This window comes from Podarcis erhardii, assembly GCF_964252035.2.
Source record: "Podarcis erhardii genome assembly, chromosome: 4".
Taxonomy (NCBI): Eukaryota; Metazoa; Chordata; class Lepidosauria; order Squamata; family Lacertidae; genus Podarcis; species Podarcis erhardii.
In genome coordinates, this window is record NC_138508.1 from 107,294,434 (window position 1) to 107,319,841 (window position 25,408).

A 25,408-nucleotide genomic window follows, 5' to 3' on the forward strand; every position below is an offset into this window, starting at 1 on the left:
CAGCACTACGGAAGTCGTCCAAAGAGCGCTGGTGATAGGGGTGCGTCTGGAAGAACGCCCTTGGAGCAAGGATGACGGACGTTTGGGACGCACACCAGCCAGATCAACTCCTTTCCTACCCAGAGAGACAGCGCGCGCCCAGTCCATGCCTCCACTGGGAGGGGGAGAAGAGCCGATGGAGATAGGTGGTGCCAGGGCTCAGACAGCAACCAGAGCCCAAACACCAGGAGCAGTCAAGGCGAAGCCTCCTAGAGGGAGCAGGAAGTGTTACATCTGCGACAGTGCACAGCACATGGCCAAAGAGTGTCCCCAGAGGCTCCAAAGGCACACTGCAGCCTCAGCAACAGTAAAAGAAGCAGTTCAGCAGGGGGGAGAGCTGCAGGGAAACGACGAAGCCTGGCTGGAGGCAGAGGCACTGGGGCCCAGCCAGGCGAGTCAGTGAAGCAGTCCCCAGAGATTTTACAGCCCACAGACCCACTCCCGCCCAAACCGGTGGTGCAACTCACTGCATCGCTCCAGCTACCCAATGGACTCACTATGGAAGTGCCCATTACCATTGACTCTGGTAGTAATGCAGACTTTATAGCAGTGGATTTCATCAAGCAACATCGCATAGCGCTCCTGCCAGCCACGATGCCCCTGAAAGTCGTCACGGTCGATGGCAGAGAATTGCTGGGAGGACAGGTGGTACAGCAAACGCCGCCAATGGTGATGCGAATTGGAAATCACCGGGAAGACATCAGCTTCAATGTCACCCACCTGTCAGACACGCCCATAATATTGGGCATGAGTTGGCTGCACAGGCATAGCCCGGCATTAGCATAGTACCAGCGTCAATTGACCTTCTGCTCCTCATACTGCGCAGAACACTGCATCCTGACTGGCCAGGAAGACGAGGGGCAAGAGGATGACCTGCAGCTACACTTAGGCATGCTGCAAGCGGTACCCCACAAGTACAAGGCGTTTTTGGAGGTCTTCTGCGAGAAGGAAGCGGATAAGCTGCCTCCCCATAGGCCCTACGACTGCAAGATTGACCTCCTGCCGGGGGCGACGCTGCCGACTGGGAAACTGTACTCCATGTCTGAAGACGAACTGCAAGAGCTCAGGGAGTTCATAGATCACAACTTGAAGCGGGGATTCATCCAAGAGTCCAAAGCAGTGGGGGGCAGTCCCGTGTTTTTCGTGAAGAAAAAAGACACGCCCCAAAAGAGGCTTGTAGTTGATTACAGGGTCATAAATTCGAGGACGAAGCCCACGGCATTCCCCATGCCCAAGATCGACGACCTGCTCACGACGGTGAGGAAGGGACGCATCTTCACCAAGCTGGATCTTCGAGGTGCGTACAACCTTATCCGTATGCGGGAGGGCGATGAGTGGAAGACAGCCATGTTTACACCTTTGGGCACCTATGAATACAGAGTTATGCCATTTGGTTTACAAAATGGCTCCCATTGTTTTCAAGCCTTCATGCACCACGTGCTAGCGGGACTCCTCTACAAGAAGTGCGTCTGCTTCCTGGACGACATCCTGATCTTCTCGGAATCGCAGGAGGTGCACGAGAGAGACGTCAAGGAGGTCCTGCAGAGACTACGGGAGCACAGACTTTACGCCAAACTGGAGGAGTGCCAGTTTGACATGACGGAGGTGGATTTCCTGGGCTACAAGCTGTCCGACAAGGGACTCGCCATGGACAGCACCAAGGTCCGCTCGGTGTTGGACTGGAAGAGCCTGCGCAATCGGAAGGAGGTCCAGAAGTTCGTCGGCTTCGCCAACTTTTATCGCAAGTTCATCAAGGGGTTTGCGATGGAGACGGCGGCCATCACGGACACCCTCAGCTCTAAAAAGAAGAAGTTCACCTGGACGGACCAGGCGGAGCAGTCCTTTCAGAGACTCAAGCGTCTCTTCGCGTCCGAAGAACAGCTGCTACACGTCAACCCCTGCAAACCAATGAGGGTGGAAACGGACGCCTCGGACAGAGCGGTGGGGGCAGTTCTGTTGCAGCAAGATCCGCAAGGGGACTGTAGGCCGTGCGCATTCTACTCCAGGAAACTCAGCAAGTCGGAACAGAATTACACCATCTGGGACAGGGAGCTGCTGGCCATCCATGCAGCCTTCAAGGCGTGGTGGCACTTCCTCATCGGAGCCAAACACATGGTGCAGGTCCGCACAGACCATAAGAACCTGGAGTACTGGCGCACGGCGCGGTTCCTGAACCAGAGACACATCCGCTGGGCGGAGTTCTTTGCGGATTTCGACTTCAGGATAGAATACATCCCGGGAGACAACAACGTCATGGCGGATGCGCTATCCAGGAAGCCGCAGTATCTCGAGGAAGTGGCACCGGTGGCGGCCAAACACATTTTCGCACTGAAAGCGTGGGCATGCGCTTCAGCCACTGTGGACCTGGACGCGGTACGTCGCGTGCTGCAGACGGATTCCTTCGCACAATCCAAGATGGAGGAGGTGCGAAAAGGCACAGCGAAGGACGACGAGTTCCAGATACGGGACGGACTGCTCATCCGCAAGGGGGCCCTCTACGTGCCGGGAGACGACCTCTGCGCGAAAGTACTCCAGCAGCTACACGACGTGCCCAGCGCCGGGCACTTCGGCAAGGACAAGACGGCGGAATTAGTAGCCAGAGACTTTTGGTGGCCCAAGATGAGGGGAGAAGTCGCAGATTACGTCACTAGGTGTGACACGTGCCAAAGGGCCAAGCCAGTACACAGGCCGCCAGCAGGACTGCTGGAACCGCTACAGACGATGCTCGAACCGTGGGAGAGGGTGGCCCTGGACTTTGTCACAGATCTGCCCAGCTCGCGGGGCAAAACAGCGGTACTTGTGGTCGTAGACATGTTCACCAAGATGGCGCACTTCATTCCTTGCGTGAAGGTGGCCACAGCGGAACAAACCGCCAAACTGTTCATAGACCACGTGTTCAAAGTGCACGGCTTACCATGCTCCATCCTGTCCGACCGGGGTCGCCAATTCATCTCGAGCTTCTGGCAGAAGCTGCTGGGCATCCTGAACGTCAAGATTAACTTAGCGTCGGCACGACACCCGCAGACCAACGGACAAGTGGAGAGGGTCAACGCCATCATGCAGCAGTACCTGAGATGCTACGTGAATCAACAGCCCTCGACCTGGGTGGACTACCTACCGCTGGCCGAGTTTGCCTACAACAACACGAAGCACGTGTCCACGGGGGTGACACCGTTCTTCGCCAACAATGGGCGGCATCCCAGAACCTTCCCGGGATTAGAGAAAGTGGGGGAGGGGGAGCCACAGGGGGCAGAGGCCTTGGCAGCGGAATTACAGGAGGTCCACGAGCAACTCTGAAGGCACTTAGAACTAGCAAAACACGCCTACAAAATGCAGGCAGACAGGCACAGGAGAGTCGGGGAAGACATCCAGGTGGGGTCTGGTTAGCAGCTCAGGCAGTGCCAGGCAGAATGTTAGCTAAGAAGAAGCTCAGACACAAGCAGCTAGGGCCTTACCAAGTCGAGGCACAGATCAATCCGGTAGCCTTCCGGTTGACGCTCCTGGAGGACTCCAGAATGCACCCGGTCTTTCATAGATCAGTGCTCACACCCTACAAGGAACCCCACAGGTTTCAGGCACCAGGGAACGCACCAGACACACCCCGCAAATCGCCAACAAGGGGGGGTCACCGGGGGCAGCGCCACTCAACGAGGTCACAGAGATTTTAGACTCGAGATGGGGGGAAGAGGGGGTTGAATATCTCCTCGCCAGGGAAGGTACCCCGGCCAGCGCCAACAGGTGGGTACCGTACTATGCCGTAGAGGAGCACTACCTCAAAGACGAGTTCCATGCACTCTTCCCACACAGACCTATGCCGGCAGATTATTTCGACGACTACCTTTTCACACCCACACTTTCAGCCAGCACGTTCCAGGGATTCTCATCAGCCGAGGAAACGGCGCCAGAAACAAGCTCCCCAGAAGGATCACTCTCGGGGTTTGCCACAGAACGCTCTTATTGGTGGGACGATCAACCGGAAGTGGGTTGGAGGGGGCCTTTACAGGCAGCATCCCCGAGGCAACGGGGGGGGGAGACGGACATGGACGTGTTGGGGGAGGATCCGGGGTTCGAGCACAGCTGCAGAGAGATGGAAGCAGAGGAGATCGACATCGACGAGCCCATTCCGGACTGGCCGGACCCAGCCGGCCAGCTGCACACCAGAGGGGAAGACCTGTATCCCGCGCTCACCCCCACAGCGCTGGAGCACCCGGAACCCGCACCCGAAGAGGGGGAGGGGGAAGGGGGGATTCGAGGGGGGATGGATGTCAGGGGCTCAGGAGTAGAGGCACAGGGAAGAGAGGAAATGGAGAGCGAAGGGGAAGAATCTGAGGGCAGCGTAGGAGAAGATGACAGTGGCCCGAGAGATTCCATGAGCCTCTCCAGTGAATCAGAAGATTCACAGAAGGGGGCGCCGGTGGCCAGGGCAAGGGGGGTCCCAAGGGGGACACTCCAGAAGCAAGGGGCCAGCGGGGACTCCCAGAGCAGCAGTTGGAGATCAGGACCAGCTTCCCCACCAGAGCGTAGTGGGGGGGAAGAGTCCCAGGTATCGGGGCCAGCGTCTCCCCCAGCAGGGAGAGAAGATGAGTCAGGGCTGACCACGCCTCCATCGGAGAGTCAGGAAACGGAGGGGAGGTCAGGTGCAGCTAGCCTCCCGGAAGAGGGAAGCAGTGACAGAAGCAGTGTAACGGTCAGGAGGAAGGTCACTGGGTTGGCGCGAGCGCCAAGTTCAAATGTACAGGCGCGCGGGACAGCAGAGAACCCGGATTGGGAACCAGGTCCTAAAGCCCGCCGGAGGCAGGGGGAGGAGTCAGGGGACTCAGCGTCAGAAGAGTCCAGAAAGGGGAATGCCCCAGCGGACAGGAGGACCCAGAGGAGGAGAGAGCAGAGGAAGAGGTGGAGCAGGGCTAGAGTCTTAAACTGGTGTCACAGGGGAGGAGATTCAGACGGAGCTTCAGCGGTCTAGGGTTGAGACGTAGAGCTGCGCGCCGCGGCTTGGAAATCGAAACTGAACCTTAATAAAGACTTTTGTATATAACAAGAACTGGCATTGGTCCTTTGTGAGCTGGGACCTTGGGCAGCTCTGACAACATCGTTATTAATAAAGCGGGAGGAAAACTTCTACAATTGGTTTTAGAATTGAACCTCTCATTTTTGAATGGCTCAATGTGGCCGGATATTCCAGGAAATTTTACTTTTAGCTCCAAAAGGGGTAGGAGCGTCATCGACTATTCTCTAGTTTCCGTTGAAATGTTAAATGAAATTGCCTCTTTTACAGTTGTACCTCGCTCAGAGAGTGACCATTTCCCAATAGTTTTAGAGATGTACAGGAATCCTAGAAATAATGATATTAGACCTCCTATTAGTATTGATAAGACTATTTATGCCAAAAGAATTTATATAAGTGATAAAAATAGGGAGGATCTATTAGCAGTATTTGAAAATAACCCAGTTCTTCCGGGACCTGCGGCTAACCAAAATTTGTTGCCCTTGGAGGATAATGATTGTTACTATAAGACTATCCAGGAATTATTTTCTTCTTTTTTAGACTCTCAGTCCAGCAACAAACCTTTAAATAAGTATAACTGGTTCGATAAAGATTGTATTAACTATAAGAAAGAACTTGTCTAAAAGAAGCCTATATTACCAACTTTCAAGGTCTCTGGAAGACTTATTTTGAAATGAAAAATGCTTTTAAGAACATGCTCCTGGAAAAAAAATCTGAGTTTGCACTAGCCAAATGGTCTAAAATTGTTACTGCATTAGAAATTAAAGATACTAAAACTTTTTGGTCACTTCTCTCAATAAAAGATACCACTGAGCTCCCTAATATAAGCGATGAGGTTTGGATTTCACATTTTACTGCTGTTTTTTATGATCACCAAGTTTGTAAAAAGGAAAATTTTAAAGTTTCTTTGGCAAAAACCACACAATTTCAAATTACTGTTGAGGAGATGAAAAGGATAATCTTTTTGTTTAAGCAAGGGAAATCACCGGGTATGGATGGCATCCCAATAGACCTGTTGAAATTAGATATAGAATGGTGGGCCATTAAACTTGTGCAGCTTTTTAATTCTATCTATCGATCAGCCCTTGTACCTAAGTCATGGAACAACTCAATAGTGGTACCGATCTTTAAAAAAGGTGATAGGAATTGCCAAGAGAATTACAGGCCTATAAGTTTGCTACCATGCATAAGCAAAATCTATGCCAAATCTCTGCTTATTAAATTGGAAGAATGGATGCTGACAAAAGGCCTACCTGGCAAAGAGCAGGCTGGTTTTAAGGCAGGCTCGTCAACTCTTGACCAGTGTCTAGTGTTAAGTCATCTTGTGGATAAATATGTCATGAGAAATAAACGGAAACTCTTTGTGGCATTTGTGGATTTAAAAAGTGCCTTTGATTCGGTTGACCGCAACATACTATGGACTAAACTAGAACACCTTGGTATTGACCCATATTTACTTACACTGATTCAAAGTTTACATTCTAATAACCAAATATATGTTAAAGTATCAAAAGATGGTAGACTTGCAGGTCCTATTCTGAATAATCGTGGAGTTAGGCAAGGCTGTATCTTGGCCCCTACCCTATTTAATCTTTTTTTATCTGACCTACCATTATTCCTTCAAAACGCAACCACTCATACTCCTTATTTAAACAATTGCCCACTCTCTCTACTACTTTATGCAGATGATGCTGTAATTATTTCTGTCAGAGCTGCCCGAGGTCCCAGCTTACAAAGGACCAACGCCAGTTCTTGTTATATACAAAAGTCTTTATTGAAGTTCAGTTTCGATTTCAAAGCCGCGGCGCGCAGCTCTACGTCTTGAACTCTAGACCACTGAAGCTCCATCTGAATCTCCTCCCCCCTAGGACTTCCGGGTTAGCGCGAACGGCTAATGGCGGATTCCCTCCGAGCTCCGGAGGGAATCGGCTCTGCTGAGGACGGGTCTTGCCGTGCCGGCGACACGGGGACCCTCAGAAACCGCAGGCGCGGAAGCCTGCGGACTTGGTGACTCGGTGGGCACCTTAAGCGCCCTCCCCGACCCACGAAGAGCCTTTTTAAAGGCTGCGGAGAGGGTACGGAGAGTGGCGTGGTGCTGAGAGTAGACCGCTACCTCAGTAGAGCGAAGCCGCAAGCCATGGCCGGAGAGCGCTGACTTTCTTCCCAAAATTTGGACCGGATAACAAAGGACCCGTGAGTAGTGGAATTTGGACTTTAAAAATTTTATCCTGTGAATTCGGCACGATCGGGGGATGTGTTAAAGGGAAGTCCGCACCCCCTCTACTTATAGACGTTTCAAAGCAAGGAACGGAGATTTAAGGCGGAATGAATACTGTTTTGATGATTTAAAAGTTTCTCACAAATTTGATAGAACAAGATTTTTGTGCTGGAGAGAAAGGGAATTTGGAACTTTGTGTGTATCCCCCCCAAAAAACCCGGGAGTGTTCTATTTGGGTCCCGGAGGAAGAAGTGAAAGGAGTTTGACAGCTGTCAAAGAAGCTGTCAAACGGGCGGACAAAGTAAAGAATTTTGCTATTTAATAACTCTTGGAATTAAAGCTGATACATTTGGACTGAGGCGATTGGAAACAAAGTATTGATAATAACAAAGTAACAGATTATTGGAAAAGGACTACTAAATAACTGAAAGCCCCCTAGGGGGAATTAGCGACATTACAATGGCTGCAGAGGGAAAATTACTGGCGGAGATAGAAAAAATGTTCTTTCTCGTGGGAATCCTGCAGGAGCAGAGTATGGCTCTGAGTAAAGTTTTTATGACCTTGAATCCTGAAACAAACAACTCTGCTGAATGCACAAAGGAGATGTATGATAAAAATTCTGCAGCTGAGCAGGAAGAGATGCCTTTGGATTTGACAGAGAAAAAAGAAGGAGTTCAGACACTACAAGTGGAAAACATCAACCAGGAATCTGCAGCGTTAGAGTATGAGCAAGAAGACTTCTGGATTACAGACCTGCGAAAGATGAGAAAGAAGAAGAGAGAAGCCCCTGGAGTACTTGGAATATTAAAACTAGAAAGAACAAAGCAATATGATTGGGACTTTTCTCTTGAGTATGGAAAACTAGATGGCCTTTCGCAGCAAACACTCTTCAACATTCTGAATGAAAGAAAATATGATCTGACTCTGACTGAACTCCTTCGGGGTTTTAGGACCATCAAAGAGGACTACCAATATAGCTGGCAGAGAGGGACTGACAGAGAATCAGACGCCTCGGACGTGAGGAATCCGGGCTAGAAATATTTTTTGTTTGTTTTCTGGACATTTGTCTAGGAAGGGACAGAAACCGGGGCAGGGGGGGGAGAGAATAGAATTATAAAATGTTATGTTTTGTTTTACTTGGTCAATGTGACCTATAATTAATATAATAAAGGGAAAATTTGTGAAGGGGAAGTTAGATCGACCTTAAAAAAAAAAGAAATTAATGATTATAAGAGAATTGGATAGTTGAATATAGATAAACAAAAGAATTTAATTTTTAAAAGCAATGTGAATATCTTTAAGAGGTTAGACAAGAACTTGCTGAATTAATTGTGGAAATGGGATGTAAGAGGAGGGGGTGGGGGGAAGTCAACGAAAGTGGGTAAAGAAACTTAGGGTATGTAATTGTATTTGTGTGTTTGTCTGTCTTTGTCTTTGTGTGTGTGTCTGTTGTTATAAAATGTAAAAACCCAATAAAAATTATTTAAAAAAAAAAAAAAATGAATCTCCTCCCCCTAGACACCAATTCAAGACTCTAGCCTTGCTCCACCTCTTCCTCTGCTCTTTCCTCCTCTGGGTCCGCCTGTCCACTGGGGTCTTCCCCTTTCTGGACTCTTCTGACGCTGAGTCCCCTGATTCTTCCCCCTGCCTCCGGCGGGCTTTAGGACCTGGTTCCCAATCCGGGTTTTCTGCTGTCCCACGCGCCTGTACATTTGAACTTGGCGCGCGCACCCAGCCGGCAACCTTCCTCCTGACCGTTACACTGCTCCTGTCACTGCTTCCCCCTTCGGGGGGGCTACCTGGACCTGACTTCCCCTCCGTTCCCTCACTCTGCGACAGAGGCGTGGCCAGCTCTGACTCATCTTCTCTCCCTACCGGAGGAGACGCTGGCCCTGACACATAGGACTCTTCCCCCCCACTCCGCTCTGGTGGGGGAACTGGTCCTGATCTCCCGCTGCTGCTTTGGGAATCCCTGTTGGCCCCTTTCTTCTGGTGTGTCCCCCCTGAGACCCCCCTTGCCCTGGCCATCGGTGCCCCCCTTTGGGACTCTTCTGAATCACTGGAGAAGCTCATGGAATCTCTCAGGCCACTGTCATACTCCCCTACGCTGCCCTCAGATTCTTCCCCTTCGCTCTCCGTTTCCTCTCTCCCCTGTGTCTCGGCTCCTGAGCCCCTGACAATTTCACTCTCTGTTTTGGGTTTAAAAAAATTATTTAAGAATTTCTCAAACTACTGCTCTCTTAATAATCTCAAAATTAATTATGATAAGACAAAGATTATGCAATTCAGAAAGAGAGGGAACCCAAAAGGATGTATAATTAATGGACATCTGATACAGGAAGTTAAGCACTTCAATTATCTGGGAATCACATTCAAAAATAATATGAATTGGAATACACATATGTGCTGCTATAGCTAAGGCCAAAGTGACAGCCCACCATATAAAATCCTATTTTTTTTCTCCAGTGGGAAACAGATTCATCCCAGCTGTATTGCAAGTGATTGATATGAAACTTTGTGCCCAACTTCTTTACGGCACACCAGTGTGGATTTCAGGTGACCTCAAGAGGTTGGATAAATTTCATGCTTCCCTTCTGAGGTCATTATTAGGACTTGCAAACTCAGTAAAATATGAAACAATATGTTGTGAGCTGGGAATATTGCCTTTATCAGTTAGAGCATGGCTGAGGACCTTGAAATATTGGATCTTCCTCCATTATAGAGCCCTATCCCCTAATTCTCTACTTTACGATCTTTTAAGTGATAGTGCAATCTACAATCTATCACTGATATGTAGGAGAAAACTGGATTCTATAGGGCTCATTCTAACTGACTTTGAAATCTCTGATCCCAAAGATACATGGGAAATTATTAGGAAGACTCTCACAGAAAAAAGTGCTCTCGCCATGCTTGAGGTTGCAAAGCACAGCACCTGCTCTCCCATTCACTTAAATCTCCCTTTGTGTAGAGATTTCCAAAAGGGATACATGACAAATCTGAAGAATCATGAATCGTGTAGGCTGTTTATGTTGGCCAGATTTAACATGTTTCCCTCGGTGGTAGTGAGAGGAAGATATTTAGCTATCCCAGAATCTGAGCGTCTCTGCAAATGCAGGAAAAAGGAACTCGATACTCTTGAGCTTATATTCTTCTCCTGTGATTTTGGCAGTTATGCCAGATTACAATTATATGAGGCCCTAAAATTCAATAAACAGATTTGTACTCAACCAACGGTCCAGGACATGCTGGCGGACAGCGATGATCAAATTACTTTAATAGTGGCCAAATTTTTAAGAGCTGTCCATGATGAAAGAATGGGCCATGATAAAGAGACTTAGTGGTTTCTAATGGTAGGTGACGTTGCTGTGTTGTATTATTATTTTATATTAAATTGTATTATATTATTCATGTACATTGATTAATTTCTGGGAGTTAAGAATAGGACTAGGATAAATTGTGTTTGCTGTACCCGTATTTTATACAGTTTGTATATGTTGTTTGTCAATGTGTGGTGTGCTATGCCTAATAAAGGATTTTGAATTGAATAGAATATGCCGAAATGAACCCAAGTAAAGAAATTTCATTGCTTTTGGTAGATGCTGAAAAGGCATTTGACAGTGTCTCTTGGAAATTTATGATCAAAACCTGTGAAAGTTTAAATTTTGGTAAAAGATTTATGAATGGAATTCAAGCAATTTACAAAAAAACAAAGAGCCAAATTAATCCTAAACAACGAAATTACAGAAGAATTTGACATCAAGAGAGGGACACGACAGGGACATCCTTTATCCCCACTCCTATTTATAACAATATTAGAAACCCTATTAATAGCTCTGAGAAAGGATGAAGAAATAAAGGGCATATGTCTTGGTACACAGTGTTACAAAGTAAGAGCATTTGCAGACGATGTGATCATTACAACCAAAACACCAAAAGAAAGTATAAAAAAAGCATTAGAAAGAATGAAAGAATTTGGTGAAGTAGCAGGATTCAAATTGAACAAAATAAATCAAAATTGATAACTAAAAATATAGGCGAGAAAGGGGAAAAGGAATTAGAAGGAACAACAGGACTAAAAATAGAAAATAAAGTGAACTACCTAGGGATATGGATTACATATAAAAATACAAATTTATTTAAGGATAATTATATCAAAAAATGGAAAGAAATTAAAGGAAGTATGGATAAATGGGGAAAACTAGAACTATCATTAGGAGGAAGAATATCTATGATTAAAATGATGATACTCCCCAAAATTCTATTTTTATTTCAAACGATTCCAATTGTAATAGGAACTAAATATTTTATAAGCTGGCAAAGAGATTTTGCAAATTTTATATGGCAGGGGGAGGAAGGCAAGGATAAAATTAGAAGTAATGATGGGCCCAAAGGAAAGTGGAGGATTCGCAGTGCCAGATTTAAGAAAGTATTTTGAGGCAGGGTGTTAATGTTGGATATAAAAATGGATATTATTAAAAGATAATGAAGTCCTAACACTAGAGGGCTGGGACAAAATATACGACTTGCATGGCTATTTATTCTGTGACAAAAAAGAGCAACATAAAAAATTTACAAATCACATAGTAAGAAAGGCTCTATTGGATGTCTGGGAAAGAACAAAAGGAAAAATTATTGAGAAAACTCCCCAATGGGTTTCACCAGTGGAAGCAACCACAACATTAAAGAGTAATGTAAAAAAGACTTGGCCAACATATAGGGAAATATTAGAGGATGCAGACGGAAATATTAAATTAAAAACTTACAAACAATTACAAACATTTGGAATAAATTGGTTACAATATTATCACTTAAAAGAAACATATGAAAAAGACATAAAAAGGGGGCGATTTGAAAATAAAACCTCAAAATTAGAAAAGGAAATATTGCAAAGCGATAAAAAAATACTTGCAAAAATGTATAGATTATTAATGAAAACCACCTTAGAACAAGAGACGAAAGGGGAAAACATGTTAAAATGGGAGCACGATTTGGGATATGAGATAGATCTGGAAAGATGGAAAACTTTTTGGGAGGAAAACATAAATTTTACTGCGTGTGATTTATTAAGGGAGAATTTCAGAAAAATTCACCACAGATGGTACCTAACCCCTGACAGATTGTCAAAAATAAAAAAGGAACAACGACAAATGTTGGAAATGTAACAGAACAAAAGGTACGTTATACCACATGTGGTGGACTTGCCCAAAGATTAAAACCTTTTGGGACATGATCCATGACGAAATAAAAAAAATTGATAAGGACATCACACACAAAAAAGGCAGAGGCATATCTATTAGGAATTCTAGATAAAGATATCCCAAAAGATAAAACTAACTTATTTCTATATGCGACAACAGCGGCAAGAATTTTGATTGCTAGCTACTGGAAAGAAGACAGTATCCCAACAAAAAGAGAATGGTTGGGGAAACTTTGCGAGTACCTGGAATTAGCAAAACTGATGGAAAACTGATGGATATAATAAGGAGAAAATCCAAAACTATGGTTATGAAGCAATGGGAATTATTAAATGATTATTTACAAAACCAGGGCTCAGCTACAAAAATCTGGTTGTGTTTAGAATAATCTTTTGCGTAATATAAAAAATACAAAGTGAGACATTAAGGAAATCCAATGGGAAAATATGAAGAACAGAGGTTCTGATGAATGGATTATTAAAAACACGTGAGGTAAACGGTGGAAGTCTTTTTTTTCCTTTTTTTAAAAAACACACTTTATTTAAGGTAGATAAGGACAAGATGAAATTATACAATTGAATATAAATATAGATGGGAAACGGTTATGTATTGTGAGTACTTATCTACTTTTTAAAATTTTCACTTATGATCTTTTTCTTTTACTTCTTTATTCTTTCTTTGTTCTTTTTTCCTTTTTTGTGATATCTTATCTTTCATTTCACTGCTTTATTGTGAATAGCATTTTATAGAGGTATAAATAACTGTAAATATGAAAAGAGACAAAATATTCTCTAATTTTTTTTCCTTGGTTAGATGTATTTTCTTTTTCTTTTGTATTTTCTTTTGTTGTGAATATGTATGTTTTCTACTTTGTACTTAATAAAAATATTAATAATAAAAAAGAAAGTCTCTGGGTCACGTGCAAGGGATTAAATAGGTCCCTTGAACCATTTAGACTGCACCCCATTGGCCAGATTACACCCAGCAACGAGGGACCTACCAATCGGGCATTGTGGCTATCCAATAGACCCACCCACAACCAGAAGGTCAGTCTCCAGGTCTCACCGCAACACGTGCCCTCTTTTAGGGAGGACATGATTTATAGTATTTGCCTCATTGTTTCCTATTATTTTGAAAATGTAACAAGCAAGCAATTATGAAAAAGGACTCCCTCAAATGGGCTGCTGTATTTGATGGAACTGCTGTTGCCACATGTAACTGGCATGGGGGTTTGAGGGAGAACAGTGTCTGCACTCCTGGATCTGGCTGACAAACCCAGAGCAAGCCAAGGGAGATTAAATGGAGGATTAGGGTACATTAACGCTTGGTTGTTGTTGTTTTCCTGTGCTTGAAGCCCATAGAGGAAAAAATCAGCCTGGGGCAGCTTTGATCAACTTTCCCCATGCTTCAACTCCTCACATCTAGAAGTGGAACTAAATGAAAGTTGTCAACTTTTAGAACAGATATAAGGGATATCAATAAATATATCCATTCCTCTCCTGCCCCAAACACGAAACATGTGGGTTAGAGCAGCCTTTGCTGACTTGGGGGCCACCAGATTTTTTGCAGGGCAGCTCCCATCAGTCCCAGCCAGTACTGGGAACTGCAGGCCAAACATTGGAAGAGCATCAGGTTGGTTAAAGCTGAGGGAGAAAAATCTGGAATGCCAGTGTCACCCTTGCCCATCCTTTGCCGTATTTGATCAATTCATCGTGTGTTCAAGGAACTGCCTCTCTTGCTTCCCTTCATGTCTGTAGTTCCTCCTCTTAACTCCTGCTTTTTAAAAAAAGAAAAGAAAGAAAGAAAATCTAAACATTCACATAGCCCCCAACATTCCTCAGATGGACATAGGGACATTTCTCACTCCCAACTGGACCCCCCCATTCCCCCCCCCGCCCGCACGGAGCATTTCCTATCAGAAGAAGGGCAAGTGTCCCCACCACCACACCACTCCCACCACCTCCCGATAAAACCCCTTAATCCCTATTTTATTTTATTCTTTGGTAGATTTGCAAAAAGAAAAACACACACCAATAAATTAATTTTAGAAAGGAGAAAGATTAGACACAAAGCATGTTAAAAACAAAAAACAAACCAATGACAGCAACCAAAAACCCTTTCATTCCGCCCAGGGCAGCCCTGCCCTCTGGCTGCCCCTGTCACTCAGGGATGGGCCTTGGCGACTGCAGCCTCTCCCCCTCCCCCTCCCCCTCCCCTGCTGGCCAGCAGCTGCTTTGAGGTGCCCGGGGGGGGGGGAGGGCGGCAGCAGCGGCCATGGAGAGGCCATGGGGTGCTCCCTTGCAGCCACCATCACTTGGGACAAGCGCCTGCTCATCCTCCCTCCTGAGCTCACAGTGGCAGCACTGGCAGTGGAAATAGAGGCAGTCCAGTATTCAGTCAGAATCTGGGATGGCTTTTGTAATTCTGGGACCGTCCCTGGAAAACTGGGACACTTGGAGGGTATGCATTCATATCACACTCCCCCCCCCCTCAAAAAGGCACTGTGAAGCATATTTTAAAAGCACAGAAGCATATACTCAAATACAAAACAAAGTCCAGTTAACAAGTGAGCAAGGCAGTCATAGAGAGCTGCCCCAAAGAGTTTATAAATTGAATTTTGACAATGTGGACAATGACAGAATAATTACCAACCCAAATAAACAATCCTGTACAAAAGGGCTGTTGAAAAGGATTCAGGATTCAGAAAGACTAAATATTGTTATTTAAAGGTCCACTTCACCGACGAATTGGTGAAGCAGCAAAGGTAACAAACCGGGACGTTGTCATCATTTGATAACATTCTTAACCATTGCGTGGCGATTCCCGCCCCCTCCCACAGATGGAATAATTAAAGAAATAAAGACACTGGACACCAGAATTTAGGTTAATGGGCGAAAAATGGCCACAACTTTATTGATTACAGATAAGAGCAGTATTGCCTTTAGGCATTGGCCCTATCAGACTAACCGGTATAAAACCGGGAAGGGTTAAGCACCACCAGGGGAGCCCCCGAGATGCACATCCCTAGGCGCTCCCCGAGGGGTTACCACTCAGGAGCGCGCTTTAGGCCCTAGCCTCCGTAGGTTTCGGACGAGGTGACACCCCCCAGAGTCCTTTAACAAACTACCCTTCAAGATTTGGGGGAGGTGATGGCGTTCCTCCCCCCGACTCATTTACATAATAATCCAGCCAATGCCTAGCCGCCCAAACCAAAGGTGTTGTGACGTTTTGCTACGAGGTAGGCGAAAAAACCAAGTGGCTTCCAAATCCAGCCAATTAGCCAAATGGAAAAACTCCTACCAGGCCCCTTGCGGCGACCCGCCGAAGCCCATAGCAAAGTCCAATGCAAACCTGGTGGGTGGGTGGGAAACCGCAGCTGCTGAAAGAAAAGAAAGGGGCGAGCATGGGCTGCCCTGACCTTAAATGCCCCCTACTAATCCTGCCCCCGGCGCCAGCCAATTGGCTGGCACAGAGAATGATGAATATTTATGACTCCCGGGAATCCCCCAGTCTCGCGGGGCTGCAGCCAGCCCCGCGAGGATGTAGATGGGGGCGTGAACCCACAACCCCCCCTCCTTATGTTGGGAGTGGCATTCACAGCACAATCCTAGCTAAGTCTACTCAGCAGCAAACCCTATAGATTTCAATGGGACTTACACCCAGGTATCTGGGGTTAGGGAGCAATCCTATTCCTAAGCCTGGGGATGTGGGGGTGAGGCCAGACCAGGTTCTAGATCCCCAGTGGAAGACAGGGAAGGGCAGGAAGCCAGGGATGGGGTCTGCCAGACTGTGCCTGGGTGTAACAGGGTTCCCCCAGAAGCCAGCGCCTGTGTGGGGGTGCTTGGTTTATCTCCCCTCAAAATTGGGCACCTGGGGCCTCAGCCCTCTAGCCCCCCCCCCCCGCCAGTGTGGTGTAGTGGTTAAGAGCGGTAGTCTCATAATCTGGGGAACCGGGTTTGCGTCTCCGCTCCTCCACATGCAGCTGCTGGGTGACCTTGGGCCAGTCACACTTCTTTGAAGTCTCTCAGCCCCACTCACCTGACAGAGTGTTTGTTGTGGGGGAGGAAGGGAAAGGTTAATGTTAGCCACTTTCAGACTCCTTAAAGGGAGTGAAAGGCGGGATATCAAATCCAAACTCTTCCTTGTCTATGGCAGGTCATGTGACTGAGCTGAATGGGCTTGGGATCCAGCCTAACCCAGCTTCCTGGTTTTGCCCTGCAAACACCCCTTTCTTGGGACTTTTGCTCAGCTAGCTTTGGTCTGACTGAGATGAGCAAGTTAACACCAGTATATCTTTGGCTAAGCTGGGGCTGTGGCTTTAATGCCAGCTGAGCTGGAAATCAGCCATTGAGCCAGAGATCTGTTACATCATAAACTGCTCATCCTGGGACATCTTGCCATAAGATTTCTCCCTTAGTGTTGGATGAAACAAATAGTCCTATTCATTCACTCACTCATTTTTAGTCTAAATATAAGGTCAATATAACAGTAAAAAGGAGATCCACTCTATAAAAATAGGTTTCTGAATTTCAGGTGGAAGTTTTTATGGACCAAGAACTTGCTGAAAGAGAGTTAGGTGTGCAAATGTATGCATATATATTTGTGTATATATAAATTCTTAAACTATCTACTATATATATCAGCCGTTTCCCCCAGGTGATGTTTTAAATTGGACTCACTGTGCATTTATATTTCAGTATGTTTGTGTGCTTACATTTTGGAAGAAGAGAAATTGCTGCACACTGCCTGAGCCCTACATGAGATGGGAACATTTTCTCCCACATAAGACTGAGTCCAACTGCTCCATCCCAAGACATTTTCAAATTACTCTGATATAGTTTCCATATTACTATTTCCCCCAGCTGCAGAACGACAGGTAAGCGTTGGGTGGTGACAGAATGGAGCTGCTCAGAGTCTGAAAGCACCTCAGTTTAATCGGAATGACATTGCTTTTATAACATCTTGACATACAGCACTTGCTGTCACGTGGCTTAGACATCCCTGGTGTCTGGGGACTGTGAAACCTGAACTATGAGCCATGGAAGGAAAATCATTGCCCAGAATATGATAGACCAAGGGTGCTTGGTTCTCCAGATGGCATTATGGTGCTGAATATCATCTCACAAGAGAGCCATTGCATCACTGACAGCCAGAGGAGCTAGATTCCAAAGGGAGAGTTGAATCTCGGGAATTTTAATTATCTTTAGAACTCATTTCTATACAGTTGCACCTCAGAAGTCAAACGCTTTGCGAGTCAAACATTTTGGCTCCCGAACGCCACAAACCCAGAAGTCAGTGTTCCGATTTGCAAATGTTCTTTGGAACCTGAACTTCCGACGGGGCTTCCACAGCTTCCAATTGGCTGCAGGAGCTTCCTGCAGCCAATCAGAAGCTGCACTTTGGCTTCCGAACGTTTTGGAAGTCAAATGGACTTCCAGAACGGATTCCATTTGACTTCCAAGGTACGACTGTACTTTGTTCCTCTTTACTCATCCCTTTCATTAATGGGATGGTGTTTTTTTATTCACTAACATCATGTAAAAATCTTACCAGAAGTGACGACAGAGACATATGCAAATACTCCAGACTTCAGTCTGGAATTATAATGTGCTAGTGTGCAATGTTTTGATCTGAGATGTTTTACTTCTAAAATCTTCATTTTTATTTTGATAGATTTACAAAATATTTTGTTTGAGGTTGGAGGAAAAGTAGACATTCAGAGAATTTAGAGATGGAGAACATCAAACCGTGCTGAAACTGCATGTCCAGATCAAGAAATAATTGCTATGTTATCAAAGTTCCTTTTAACAAACTGGTAGTATTAAAAATTAGCAAGGTACAGAAAGTCAGTCTCCTCCATTAACCAGCTCTAGTGCTTTTATGACTTCCCATACCCACAGAGACGATTGAAGGCAAAAGGTTTAATCCATTTTCTGCTAGATTTTTCAATTTCCCTTTTGATTGAGCAACACTCATTTTAACTGTGATGCTGTGGAGCAGGTGATGCTGCGGAGCAGGTTATCAGTTTACTTTTGTGATTTCAATGAACAATGCAATCTCTGGATAAACATAACCACTATGCTAGTTCTTTGCATCATTGCAACTGTTTTGAGTCCCTAGGTGACTCACTCAAATCTATTTCTAGTTGGGAGGCTGGGAAAACCAGATGAGGAAAATGCCCACTGTTCTTGGTCAAATCCAGGACATATTTAAATAGGGTCAGCTGAAATTACTCACCTCACTTGGTATTTGTTTTCATGTTAAAAAGCACCTTCCATTGTCAGCTATTTTGGGCACTTGTTTCTAACACACTCATAGTCTTCTGAAGTTGCACAAGGCCCATGCTCTTCTTTTTGCCCTCACAGTGCTCATTATCATTGATCCATGCAGTGATTTATCCCTTTGGTGCCAGTGATGTGTCAGCAGCAGGATGGGGCGGCAGTGGCGGCGGGGGGGGGGGGGCGTGTTTCAAGATTTGACACTTGCAAGTTGTTTACCAAAGAAGAAGAAAATTCTTCTCCTGCCTAAAACTAATGGTGATCTAGACTCCTGGGACCAGATGCCCTCCAATGCATGAACAAGCTGTGGTATCTGAAGAAGTGTGCATACACATGAAAGCTTATACGCAGAACAAACTTGGTTTCTAAGGTGTTACTGGACAATTTCTTATTTATTTTGACTGTGTCAGACCAATACGGCTACATACCTGAAGTTGTGGCCAGTATTGGTATGCTTAGATTGTTTTGAAGTTTGTTTTGAAGCTGAGCAACCACAATAGGACGAACCTTCTAAAAAACATCTCTTTCCACGTGTCCAAAGGCTTATTCACACTTCCTCTTGAACTGCTTCTTCTTTAGTGCTCAGTCAGAACAAACAGCAGTTTGAGTTTTTCCAGATTGCCCTTGGCTTCCATTTAGAGCTAAAGAACAGGTTTTCCCCAGGCTAGGAAAGGAGCAGGCCAAGGGGGAAAGGATAGGGACTAGCAGAGTTAGTTTGGCCTTCCTCTCTCTGGCTCTGGCTCGGCCTCCTGCTTGGGCTCCCTGCCTTCATCCCTCCCAGTGCCAATGGGCACCGGCCTCCAGTGCTGATGGGGAGAGCAGAAGAACAGAGCACATCTGGTGCTGGCAGCAAAGGAGGTAACTGATGACAGGAGAAAGACTTTCACCTTTTAATTCCATGGATCTTTGCCAAGCCTTTCTCTTTCTTTCTTTAAAACATAAAGTAGCTCCACTGTATTATCTCTGCATTGTGATCTTTTGTCATCATTTCTGAGACTTCTTATAGTAATTTCAGTAAGCAGTATTCCTGTGATCACTGAGAGCTGTTTTCAGCATGGCTGAAAATAATAACATTTTCCCCTGGTTAATTTTGAAACAGACAGCAAGGCTTTACTCTGCGGATTTTCTTGTATGTCTGTTTTCTCAGTCTTAGGGGTAGGGAATATTTTATGTTTGTTATTTGTTTTCCTAAGTCTTTCAAGCATTGTTAGATAATTTGTCTAATAATAAAGAAATATTTTACATAAGAAGAGCCTGCAGGATCAGGCCAATGGCCCATCTAGTACAGCATCCTGTTCTCACAGAAGCCAACCAGATGGCTATAGGAACTTCAGAAGCAGGATCCAAGCACAAGAGCACACTGCCCCACCTGTGGTTTTCAGCAACTGGTCTTGAGAAGCATGCTGTTTATGACTTCCTGACAGTAAGAGCTGTTCGACAGTGGAATTTGCTGCCAAGGAGTGTGGTGGAGTCTCCTTCTTTGGAGGTCTTTAAGCAGAGGCTTGACAACCATATGTCAGGAGTGCTCTGATGGTGTTTCCTGCTTGGCAGGGGGTTGGACTCGATGGCCCTTGTGGTCTCTTCCAACTCTATGATTCTATGACTGTGGAGACAGAACATAGCTATTGTGGCTAGTCGCCATTGATAACTTTATTCTCCATGAATTTGTCTAGAATCATAGAATCATAGAATCATAGAATCATAGAATCATAGAGTTGGAAGAGACCACAAGGGCCATCGAGTCCAACCCCCTGCCAAGCAGGAAACACCATCAGAGCACTCCTGACATATGGTTGTCAAGCCTCTTCTTAAAGACCTCCAAAGAAGGAGACTCCACCACACTCCGTGGCAGCAAATTCCACTGTCGAACAGCTCTTACTGTCAGGAAGTTCTTCCTAATGTTTAGGTGGAATCTTTTTTCTTGTAGTTTGGAACCATTGCTCCATGTCCGCTTCTCTGGAGCAGCAGAAAACAACCTTTCTCCCTCCTCTATGTGACATCCTTTTATATATTTGAACATGGCTATCATATCACCCCTTAACCTCCTCTTCTCCAGGCTAAACATGCTCAGCTCCCTTAGCCGTTCCTCATAAGGCATCGTTTCCAGGCCTTTGACCATTTTGGTTGCCCTCCTCTGGACACGTTCCAGTTTGTCAGTGTAACAGTCTAATCCTGTTAGAACTCATGGATACCCAATGAAGCTGAATGTTGGAAGATTCAGGGCAGACAAAAGAGAGGATTTCTTCGTATAGCACACTTGCTCCTACAGGGAGCGGTGATGGCCACCAACTTGGAGGGCTTTCAAATAGGATTAGACACATTCACAGAGGAGGTTATCAATGGCTATTAGGCTCTGTGATGGTCCTCTGCTGCCACCTTCATATGTGCTTCTGAATACCAGCTGCTGGAAACTTCAGGAGGGGAGAGTGCTGCTGTGGTCTGTTCCTGCTTGTGAGCTCCCATTGGGTGATCTTGGGGGCCAGACAACTCCTGATGCTGAGGCTCCCCCCCCCCTTGATTTACGGTATCCCTAAAGGGCTGAGGACTTTTGGCATGTCAAGAAGTCAGTGTCCACTTTTGTACAAACAGGTTTTTGCTTGTGATGGAAAACACTGAAGCAGGTTCCAGGTGGCCATGGAACCCAAATGAGGGTGTGTTGATTTCATGTAGGTAGTGAATGAAAAATTGAAACTAATAGGCATCATTTGTTTCATACGTTACTAGTAAAGAAATCAATGTCAGAGTAACAAATGATTTCAGAATATCATGTATTCTTTCATTTTCATTTAGTTAGCTTTGATTTCACTTATTATCTAGAATACGTAAGATGAAAGGATGGGTTGGGGGACTGTTTCAGTTATATCTATTTTATGTCTAAGACTTTGACACCAATTACTGCTCACAAAGTGGGAAACAAAAGAAAATCAATGGGATTTTTCAGGCCCTAGGGACTAGGGAGGTGTTTTTGAAAAGCTGTAAAGCTGTAATGTTTGTCTAACCACCTATGAGGGGGTTTTGTTTGGTTGTTTGGTTGTGTTGCAATGTGTTGCCTTGGGCAATATAAAGCAACTAACAAATTTAATAAATAATAGTAATAATAACCAAGCTTTGGGAAGCTTTGTAGCCCAATGTAAGGCAGAAACAAATCCTATTAGAGTTCGTTCTCCATCCCTGTTATCTTATGTGGGATTTTGGAGAGTAAAAGATTTCTTCTCAAAATGTCATGGACTAGTTGGAGGCAGAGGAGTGGTGGGAGGCACCAGCTGGGGAACTCCCAGGGGAAGAAGGCTCAGAGCCCAGGGATAGGTAGTAGGACAACAATGAGTGGTCAGAGGGACAAGAGGGAGCTGACTGGGAGAAGGAGATGTCAGAAGCTGAAGAGATAAGAGGACTTAGTAAGCATGAGGACTCTGTGGCAGAGAGAAGGTCAGAAACAGAGTCAGAAGCTGAAAGCAGGAAAGGAGGGGAGGCCAAGAAGCAGAGATGGGTGTGGATGGTGAAGAGGCATGGCGTTTCCCCCTCCTGCAGTGACCAGCTCCCCACCCCACCTCGTCTCCCAGATCACAAAGAGGTATGAAGTGTTAAGTATAATTGTTTTAATTCACACTGAAATGTATTGCTGATAGAATTTAATTGGAAAATTCCACTGAAGCTAAATTAAGAGCGAAAAGTGCTCTCTGCACTGCCTTGATGGGTTGATAAATAACTATTATTGTTTTCAGGTAGCTCTGACATGGTGTTCTAACCTTACATCACATGAGAGGTATTGAATTGCAAATTTGCCATCTGGGAAGGGTAATGGCTGAGTTCTTTATTCTCAGACTCTGGAAGCGGAAGGTTGTAACTGACTCTCCAGGAGCTGCATTTCCTAAGGCTGGAAGAAGGCAGGCAGTAGGGAGAGACAGGCCTCTGCTTCTAGGTCAGTGGAAGTTATTTCATACTTTGTAAGATGCTGAGTCTACGTCTTGGACTGGTACAAGTCTTATGGAATGGTATCATTTGATGTTTAAGTTCTGTTTTGAAGAAAGTAAAGTTTTGAACAATCTAATAGGTCTGGATGATGCTTCATTTCAAAATAAGTCAGTTTTTATGCATCCAGTTGTTTCAAACTGCGCAATATTAATATCTGCAATATAAAGAGGGCAGAGAAACGACAGACAAGATGAAGAAGCCTCAGAGTGCTTGAGAAGGAACTGGGAGGAGAGGGGACCTTCAGTCCTCGCATCGGCCGCGTAGGGGCAAGTTGCACCAGGATGAGTTGCTGTTCTCACTAGGCCTGGCCTCCTGGGCTGCCTTGTTTCCTTAAATAAAGAGTCAGCATCACTGAAACCATGTGAGTTATGGCTGACCTGATTCTGGCACCTGCCCCTGTCACAAATGGGTGCTCAGGGCACATTGCAACAGTTTAATTGTCTGGGGCATCTAGGAGGAAGAGCAGACCACGAAATAAGCCTCCATTACGTAAAAGTGTCAGAAGAAACAGGCAAGAAAACACCAGGCACCTGCTCCACTCAGACTGTCCTTCTCACCGCCTCCCCTTGCCAACCTGCCACGCAGGGATTCTGTGATGACATGTGGCCGATGCAGGCCAACAAATGGGCCCAGCACCTTCATAGCCCAGTGCCTTCTAATTATGTGGATATGGGGAATAAGGTTTGATTCTTATCCGTTTAAAAAGTAGATGTGGAACCCTGACAAATCCTAAATCTAACCTAAATCTTTTAAGGAATGTGTGACGCAGGAAGAGAGCCGACTGGAAGAAAACATACCAAGCCAAAAATGTTCATGGGAAAAGAACGCAGGAAGAGAGCCGACTGGAAGAAAACATACCAAGCCAAAAATGTTCATGGGAAAAGAAATAGCCAAGTACAGTGGTACCTCGGGTTAAGTACTTAATTCGTTCCGGAGGTCCGTTCTTTTTTTTTTTAAATATTTTTATTAGTTTTACAGAATAAAAAAGAACAAAGAATAAAATACAAAAGTTTCATAAATCATATTTCTTTTACAGAATCTTTTGGACTTCCCCACATCTTCCCGAATCTGCATTATTTATAATACCAACTTCAGCATTTTGTTATCTTATTTCATCGCTTATTGTATCTTTCATTTTGTCATATTACCCATTTCAATATATTTGTAACCCAATATTCATAATACAAAGTCTTCAGCTATTTATTATCTTATTTCATTACTTATTGTATCTTTCAGTTCATTATTGTATCTTTCAATTCATTACTTATTGTATCTTTCAATTTCATGTTACCAAAGTCAAAGTTATTGTAACCATGATCTTATATATTGTGATTAAAACATAATGCAATAAAGATTTTTCTTAATTTCACCTCTCTTTTCTTGTGCCTTAGTTTTCATTTCACCTAATTACCATTGCTGGGGCTAATATTTCCTAAAAAGTGCATTTTCTTAACATTCATACAGCTTATAATATTTTTGTAAATAGTCCTTAAATTTTTTCCAGTCCTCTTCCATTTTTTCTTCTCCCAAGTCTCGGATTCTGCCAGTCATTTCCGCCAGTTCCATATAGTCCATCAACTGCGTCTGCCATTCCTCCAGTGTGGGTAAATCTTGTGTCTTCCAACACTTTGCGATGAGAATTCTTGCTGCTGTTGTAGCATACATAAAAAAAGTTCTATCCTTCTTTAACACATTCTGGTCTACAATGCCCAGAAGGAAGGCCTCCGGTTTCTTAGGCAAGGTATATCTAAATACCTTTTTTAACTCATTATAGATCATTTCCCAAAAGGCCTTCACTTTCGGACATGTCCACCAGAGATGAAAGAACGTCCCTTCCGCCTCTTTACACTTCCAGCATTTATTATCAGACAGGTGATATATCTTAGCAAGCTTGACTGGGGTCATGTACCACCGGTATATCATTTTCATAATATTTTCTTTCAGGGCACTACATGCCGTGAATTTCAATCCGGTGGTCCATAACCTTTCCCAGTCCTCAAACATAATGTTATGTCCAATATCCTGTGCCCACTTTATCATGGCGGATTTGACTGTCTCATCCTGTGTATTCCATTTAAGCAGCAAGTTATACATTCTTGATAGTAATTTGTCTTTAGGTTCTAACAATTCTGTCTCTAATTTCGATTTTTCCACCTGAAACCCAACCTTTTTATCTGTTTTGAAAATTTCCCGAATTTGAGCATAATGCAACCAGTCTCGCACCTTGCTTTTTACATTTTCAAAACTCTGCAGCTTCCAATTGTCACCATCTTTTTCAATTAATTCCCAATATTTTGGCCAGTAGGCCTCCATGTTAAGTCTCTTACGTGCCTTGGCCTCTGCCGGTGAAAGCCACCTTGGTGTTTTGCTCTCCAATAAGTCTTTATATTTTGTCCAGACCATAAAAATTGCTCTTCTAACAATATGATTTTTGAACATTTTATGGACTTTAACCTTGTCGTACCACAAATACGCATGCCACCCAAAAGCGTTATCAAACCCTTCCAGATCTAGGACATCAGTGTTCTCTAACAAAAACCAATCTTTCATCCAGCAGAAGGCTGTAGATTCATAATATAACCTCAAGTCTGGCAGGGCAAATCCCCCCCTTTCTTTCGCATCTGTTAGTATTTTAAACTTAATTCGGGGCTTTTTGCCCTGCCAAACGAACTTAGAGATATCCTTCTGCCACTTTCCAAAA